Here is an 8,333-nt window from a genome sequence, read left to right as displayed (position 1 = left end):
AATCTGAAAACATAATTGTATTTCATGTTTCGAATATGTGTTTTGTAATAGATTCAAAAATTGTATTCAATTTAAACAATTGTTCAAAATATGTTTGACATATATGTATATATATATAATAAAATTAGTTACAGTTAACCACTAAATATTAGGTTTAATATAAACTATTATTAACTAATTTATGAACATGTGCTACGTTTGAAAAAAATATATAATTATTATTAAGTATCTTATAATTTATAATACACTACATAATACACAATTTAATTTAGAAGAAAAGTAAATTGAATCTACAATATGAAATACTAAATTTAGTGATGTTTTTATCTTTTTATAATATGAGTCTGCATTTTAAGATTTTAAATTCAAAATCTAGATACAATGGAAATACGGTGATATATATTTTTTTTTTTTTTTTAGAATTTGTACAATTTGGATCATAAAAGTCTAATACATTTTTTTAAAAAAAAAAATCAAATTACCTATCGACATAATTTGTTGGACCTGAATATGAAAACATAAAACATAATCCATGTTGTCTATCCCAAATGCAATTAAATTGGTTTATTGAATTGATTAAATAATAATGATAATTTTTATGCAATTAAATACACTATGGGAACATATTTTCAACATTTTGTGGTTGATTTCATATGTGGCAAAATGAACCAATTTGTCTACATATATAACAAAGTTCAAAAAGAATTATAAAAATGGACAGTTGTAAATATAGGTCCAAAGTACTAGTGGATATAGCATAACGTAAAAAATTTACAAGTATGACAAAATTTAGATAGCTATTAATGATAGATCATAACGCTGGCAGGAGTTTGTAAAGGATAAACCATATCGTTAATAAGAGTCTATCAATAATAGAAGTCTATCGCGGATAGACTTTGCTATATTTGCAATGTTTTTTAAAATGATGTTATACACTTAGTTATTATCTCTAAAAATGCTATCAATTACCATTACCCTTACAAAAATGGCAAAACCTCCTACAACCCAAGTAAAAAGTTTAGAAAGCCCACTCAGAAGACCCACACACACGACCCGCACATCACGCCCACAATAAATCACAATCTGACCCGAATTAACCGCACAATCCAATTCAATAAACGTTTATTCTTCACTCCAGTTGGGACACCACCTTCTTCTTCATAGACACTGATAACAAGAAATTGATTCTCAAATCACAAACAAAAACATAAAAAAAAAAAAAAAACAAACAAACATCTATTACTGATATGCATAGATAGACTCTAATCAATGTCTACCAGTGATAGCTATCACTATCTACCACTGATAGACATGGATTTACTATGTCTATAGTGATAAATAGTGATAGAACTCTATCATTCTCTAACGGTCTCAACTCATATATGCATATTCAATCCTAAATTCACAACAAAAATGAACAAATAACAAACACATCCACCACTCTCAAACACACACATCTATCATTATCGATTAGTAGCAATCGGGTCCTCGATCCATAATATTAAAAAAAAAAAAAAAAAGATAACAAATAGAAACACACAATTTAGTCCTCAAATCAAAACAAAAAAATGAAAAAACAAAAAACACACCGTCATTCCACTTACGGAAAGAGATAGATATTTATCATTGTCTATTGGTTCTAAATTATATATGCATCTTAAGAATATAATTGAAAGAAAAGTGGAACAAACACACACAACAATCAAATTACAAAACGTGAAGATAAATTGTAATATTGGAAAAAACAAGAATTCAATTATGAATCACCGATTGTTGCAAACTAAACTGTGGTCGATTTATTCACATAAAAAATCGCTCAAAATCGATTCGATTCGATTTGGCTTGCTGGAAATCGAGTATTGCTGCAAATCTCTGATTTAATCACAATTCGGTTTGCTGGAAATCATCACGTTGCAGACTAAACTGTGATAGCAAAGAACAACAAAAACGAAGTTGCATCGACAAGAAGAATAAGATTGATTGTGATCGAGAAGAAAAATGATCGTAATCAAGAAGAAGAATACCACGTGCGAGAAGAATGAGAAAAAAAATTGCATCCGAAAAGGAGGAGAAAACCACGCCCAATTTGCTAGTTAGAAATGGGGAAGAAATCGTGCGTAAGTAATAAAGGGCATAATGGGCAATTTTTAGAAATACAAACAATTTTGCTATATTTGCATTAGGTTTACCGGATTTGCTATATTTAAAAATAATTTTCCCCTACTTGTCATATTACCGAGCAATACGTGTATATCAAACTATTTCTAAAATATTTGAATTTATGCTTTGAAAGCTGTATAATTGGATATTTAGTGATTATTCTTTAATATATATTTATCCTTTTGAATAATTTTACTATTTTTTTTAGTATTACGATTACAGGGTAGGAGATTGAACTTCCAATCTTTTGGATTAAAGTACATGTCAACACCACTTGGTTAAACTCACTTTGCCTTAAATAATTTTTTTCCATTCAATTAAGTAAAAAATTTACATCTAATTAAGTAAAAATAATTTACTTAATTGAATGTAAATATATGTTGTTGGGGTTTTTTTTGCTACGTTAATATCAATACCATGGACTAAATCTTTTCAAAAAATGATGTACAATGGATTAATTGATTTATTTATTTAACATGATCCGTTTAAAAGAACTAGATCTCTAAATTGCATACACGGGCAAAAACCATATAAGTTTTCATTTCTGAAAATGAACCAAATTAAAAAAATCTTGTGAAACTCTAAAAATCAGAAAGGACAAGAGAAGTGGGGCCACAACACACATGGCTATAAATGAAAGAATTAAGACCTATCAATGTACAGATTTGAAATTTTACAATTTCTTGCATGTAGTAGTTTTTCCATTTTCCCGTGAATTAGAGGCATCCTTAACATCGCCCCTCAAATAAGTGGGTAATTCAGTGATAGCTCTCGAAAAAAAGTTATAATTCCTAACTTAATTTAGGTTTATTTATAGATTTTTAATGTTAATCATCCTAGCGTCGCAACCCTTTTTCAACAATCTAGTGCAACCTAAAAGGCAGAATGCATGATGCAGGATAGTGTTGCAATGCAATGTACTTTTAACGGAATGCCTTCAACGTGCGCGCACAAAGCAGCATCGCGCTAAAGTTGTAATGTCACTCCAACACTCGAGGATTGTGTCAACAAGAGCATTACAATGCTACGCCTGCTTCCTATATATAATTTTTCTTCAATTTAGGTCAAGGGGGAGGTTGATTTCATGGAGGCCAAAGTGGAGCTTCAGCTTCCTTCTTCTCCTTTCAGATTTTAGCATCAGGTTTTACATTTTATTTTAGGTTGTAATCGATGGATAAGATCTTTATCTTGAGTTTGTCTATGAATTTTTTAGGTAATTTTTATCTAATTTCTTTGAGCAAGGGTCCCTATATTCAATTTATTGAGATTTCCTTGATTAAATTTGATACTCTTCAATTCCATGCTTTCTTTGAATCTCGATGTAAGTTAGATTTGCATTTATGTGTTGGATTGACGGCCTATCATAGTTGCATGTCTTTGCTAGTTAATTTCGAGCTCACACGTTTCCTTATGTTTGTCTATGCTTGAATTTACCCTAGTAGCATATGATTGAATGTGAATGCTTAGATTTATAGGCTGGACTTGAATCTTAGCAATGCATGTTCAACCTAGTTTAAAATAACAAATTGATTAATTGAATTAGGTTGTCCAATCAATTAGTCAACACAAGTGAAACCTCAATCTTCATGCATATGAATTTTTAATTCCATATGGACGCTATCGAACCCAGTAGAATTAAGAGCATATAGTTTAGTTAGGGTTTGGTTCTCCAACCTTAATTAATAATTAGGACGCTTAATTGATTCAATTTAATTAGTTGTCGGCCTTTGTAGAGACTAGTTAAATCAAATCGATTTAATAGTTGTGCATGCATATAATGGAATGTTTGTTTAATTATTGAATTCCATGATAGAAATTGCATAGGATTCTCTTTCTTACTTAAGAAATTAGATAGACCCCTATCCTAAATTACATTTACCCTTGCATTTTATGTTTCATATGTTTATATTTTTCACACTAGAACCTCCCTTTACCGCTCTAGTTAAAAATTTGACTTAACGAAACAAATCACGCTTCCTTGGGATCAACCCATATTTACCACTATTGCTACATATTTGCAGTGATAGGAGTAGTTCAGTATTATAAGCTCTTTTTGGGAATTAAACGACACTGAAAAGGCTGCGAACACTCAGTTATCCCGAGTTTGGACCAAAAATAAGCAAACTAAGACTAAGACAAAGATTTAGTAAGACTGTCAGAAACTTTATCAGCCGAAGGAACATATTAAACTTCAAGAGCACCTTGTAACACCTTATCATGAATGAAATGAAATGTACGACAACTACAAACATTGGATTAGTAGCTAAGGCGCCAACACTAATATTATCACACCATAAGATGGGTCAAGCTTGAGTGGAGACACAAAGTTCAGAGAATAGCTGTTTGAGCCAAATTATTTATGCGAAAGCATGAGCTAAGGCTCAATATTCAGATTTGGTGCTTAAGCGAGCTACGACAATTTGTTTCTTTGAAGACCAGGAAACCAAATTTTGCCCAAGTAGACACAATAGATGGCAACAGACTTACGGTCATCATCATTGGATATGTTGGGGTTGATGCCTTAAATCTCGTAGGGTCCTATAGTTTTGTAAACATGGTTGAACAAACTCTTTATGTATATAATAAAGTATTTGATATTTTATTCATTGTTTATAAAATATATGATATTTTATTGCATTAACCACAAACCAATAAACTAACATCCAAGGTTATTTTTGTAACTTAAATATGTATGTGGAGACATATGGATGGATCATGTTTAAGTGATAACCTAAATGGTCTATAGTAGATGGATAAGGTTGGGTACCTTATCTTGTTGACTCTACTAGTATGACCCACTTTGTAGGTGTTATTGTAACGACCCGACCCCTTAGGACTCAAGTTAGGCCGTTACTAAATACATGCATGAAACTTAAAATGACATCCTTTTATAATGAAATAAATGCTAAATAAATAAGTTGAACTCAAAAGACCTTCATTAAATTCAGATATTAAAAATAGACGATAGGGTACCCATAAATCATAAATGATAATAAATAGGTCTGAAAACAAATCTTAATAGTAAGTTTCAAATATCAAATTGAAAGTTGAAAAACATGGAAAGAAATCTAAATATCATGAGCGGAAGCATAAAACTGGTCCCCAGTGGCTCGTTCAAGGATTCCTCTTGTCATCCGCCAGTGCGTCCTTGCCCTTACCTGAAACATAGACATGAAAAAGGGTGAGTATAAAATACTCAGTAAGTAACCCCACTACCGGGGTTAGGCTAAGCATTTATGTCCAATAAATGCAACATGAACTGAAGCTTTCTACTAGTGGGACATGAAAATTTCTCTTACATGGCTCACTCTTTTTCTTTTTCCCTAGAGTGCACCTCCTACGTACACCCCAGGTCCCCTCTATGAATGTAGGGATGTGTACCTCTTTTGTACACATGGTTATGTATACACCTCTTTCGCATACACATAACCCACTGAATGTGTACCTCTTTCGTACACATGATTATGTATACACCTCTTTCGAATACACATAACCCATTGAGTGTGTACCTCTTTTGTACACATGATTATGTATACACCTCTTCCATATACACATAACCCACTGAGTGTATACCTCTTTCGTACACATGGTTATGTATACACCTCTTCCGTATACACATAACCCACTAAGTGTGTACCTCTTTCGTATACATAGATATGTATACACCTCTTTCGTATACACATAATCCACTGAGTGTGTACTTCTTTCGTACACATAGTTATGTATACACCTCTTTCGTATACACATAACCCACTGAGTGTGTATCTCTTTCGTACACCACAGATCCTCTCTATGAATGTAGGGATGCATACCTCTTTCGTACACATGGTTATGTATACACCTCTTTCGTATACACATAACCCACTGAGCATGCACCTCTTACGTACACCCCAGTACCCTCTAGGTGTATATCACTTTCATATACACCAACCTTAGTACATCTTTTTCATGTACTAGCGCCCTCGGACATACATCACTTTCATGCAATCACATAATCTAGAAAGGAAAAGAGATTACATTTAACTTCACATTACATATAACATTCACATAATCATGAGTCCTCTAAAATCCTTATCGAGGTCATGTTAATTAACCTCAACGTACTTGTTTAATCTAGTTTTAATGGTTCAACTCTAGTACATCACTTCATGCACTAACTCATGTAAAGAATCAAACATTCGAAATTTCATAATACATTATATAGCCTACACACTTTTATAATAAATCACATAAATATGTACATCAACAAATGTTCCAACTTTTACCTAGCTTTAAGACATTCCAGTAGTAGTGTCGCTTAACTCATAATTTAGGGTCATGCTCAATCATACTTGTAATATGTCTCATAAAATTCTAAATCATACTCATACATTAACATGTTTCAGACATATATCTTTTCTAAACATTCCATTAAATCTCGGAACAATCAAAATTATCTTTGTAACTAGTCTTAAAATCCTCAAAATAAATCGTAAATTTATCGCCCGGCACAAAGGCGGTTCCAGTAGTAAGATTACTTACCTCAATATGAAACTGAAATAATAATTCTGCACTCAAGCAAACTCTCCAATCCCACTTTATAACCTTTAGTCCAATCCTAAGACATGAAGAAAATTCATTTTAGTCTTCAAGCTTGATTCCATACATAAAGCAATTTTAAAAGCCAACAAAATTCTTACCCAACTAGCATTTTAATCTTAAATCACCTCCAAAACCCAAGTCAAAATCCAACCAGGAACTCCTAATTCAATCTTGTGTTGAATAACATGATCCCGACTTCAAACTCCGGTCTAAATTTCCAACACAATGGACTACCGTTAGATTAACTCAAAAGTCAAAACCCCAAAACCCAAAGAGCCTTAGAGGGGGGAGTATTGTCGCATGAGAGGGAGAAAAAGGGGTATTTTCTTTTCTTCTTTTTTTTCTTTCTTTTTAATTCTCCACCACACAAAAGTATAAATAATATATATATGTGTATATATAATATTATTTCCTTTCCTTCTTAAATTCCAAATTCCATATATATTCTTTTCTTTTCTTAAATTCCAAAACCCTTATATATATATATATATATATATATATATATTTCTTTTTCCTTTCCTTAATAAACATATCACATCAAACTCAAATCTTTCACCTCTTCTCCAATTAATTAAATAAATCTCAAAATAAATTCACCAACTTTAAATCACTTCTTTCCAAAAATCCTAAATCCCAAAATTAAATTCTAACTTTTCAAATTAACTTAACTTTAAATTAAAATCTTTTTAGATAATTGATTTAATAACTTCCAAATAAATCAATTATCTTTTCCTAATTCTACTTAAATTTTGGATCCAAATTCCAAAATTAAGGAGGATAAAATTTTAAAACCACAATTTCCTCTTTTCCCTTATAAATTTCACAAAAACTCAAAATTTCTTATCCAAATAATTCAATTATCCCTTTCAATTAATTTAAAACTCCACTCAAAGAATCCACATAACCAATAAAACTTCTTCAATTGTAATAATTTGATTCCAAATTCCAAAGATTAGGGAAACCAAAACTCAATAATTTGCTATAATTAATTTAAATTTTCATAAAAACGGGGGATGTTATAGTTACAATTGTTGTAAAGTGCTACAAATGATATAATCCCGATCATTCATGTTTAAATATGCGAGCGGTGATATTCTATACAGAGGAGTTTGTATAAGACCGGACCACAAAATGTTTAGTCTCATTATATAACGGCGTTCATAATAGAGACTTACATTTCACCAAGATGACCATAGGTAACATGACCTAAATCCTAAATAAGTTGTGGACTCTTGCCTATGAGGGCGATCCTTTGATTTGTATGGGTGAGAGTGGCCAGATCACTGACTCAACAAATTTACCATTTTGGGAATTCGTCTGGTTGAGGAGCTGAGAATACAGCTACATGAAATGAAATTCAATTCTTCCCCAAGGTAGGGGTAAGTAGATAAATTGCTCCCTTAAGGGCTGATTCTGGGTCTTGAACAATGTGACACCACACCTTCTCCTAGCACGAGAGAGGTTTAGTCATAGTAGGACTATGATCTATTGTTCATTAGAGGGGTCAGTGGTACTTAAAGAGTTAGATGTAACTACAGAGGCAAAACGGTTATTTGACCTAGTTGTACTTACGAGCAATTTGTGAAGGGTCA

The 8,333-nt window shown here is 31.9% G+C and overlaps 1 long non-coding RNA gene across 1 annotated transcript; it reads right to left on the bottom strand.

Moving 5' to 3' along the window:
- Positions 1–870: 870 nt before the first annotated feature.
- Positions 871–2,087, bottom strand: LOC150033096 (uncharacterized). The gene is made up of 2 exons (XR_016524095.1): positions 2,025–2,087; positions 871–1,923 (listed from the first exon to the last, which is right to left on the bottom strand). It is a non-coding gene; the product is annotated as an uncharacterized LOC150033096 (long non-coding RNA).
- Between the last annotated feature and the right edge of the window lie 6,246 nt (positions 2,088–8,333).

This window comes from Benincasa hispida, chromosome 10 (assembly GCF_027475165.1).
Source record: "Benincasa hispida cultivar pf3 chromosome 10, pf3_genome.v1.1, whole genome shotgun sequence".
Lineage (NCBI taxonomy): Eukaryota > Viridiplantae > Streptophyta > Magnoliopsida > Cucurbitales > Cucurbitaceae > Benincasa > Benincasa hispida.
The sequence above is the reverse complement of the archived record's forward strand: the minus strand, read 5'-3'. Positions and strand labels throughout refer to the sequence as shown.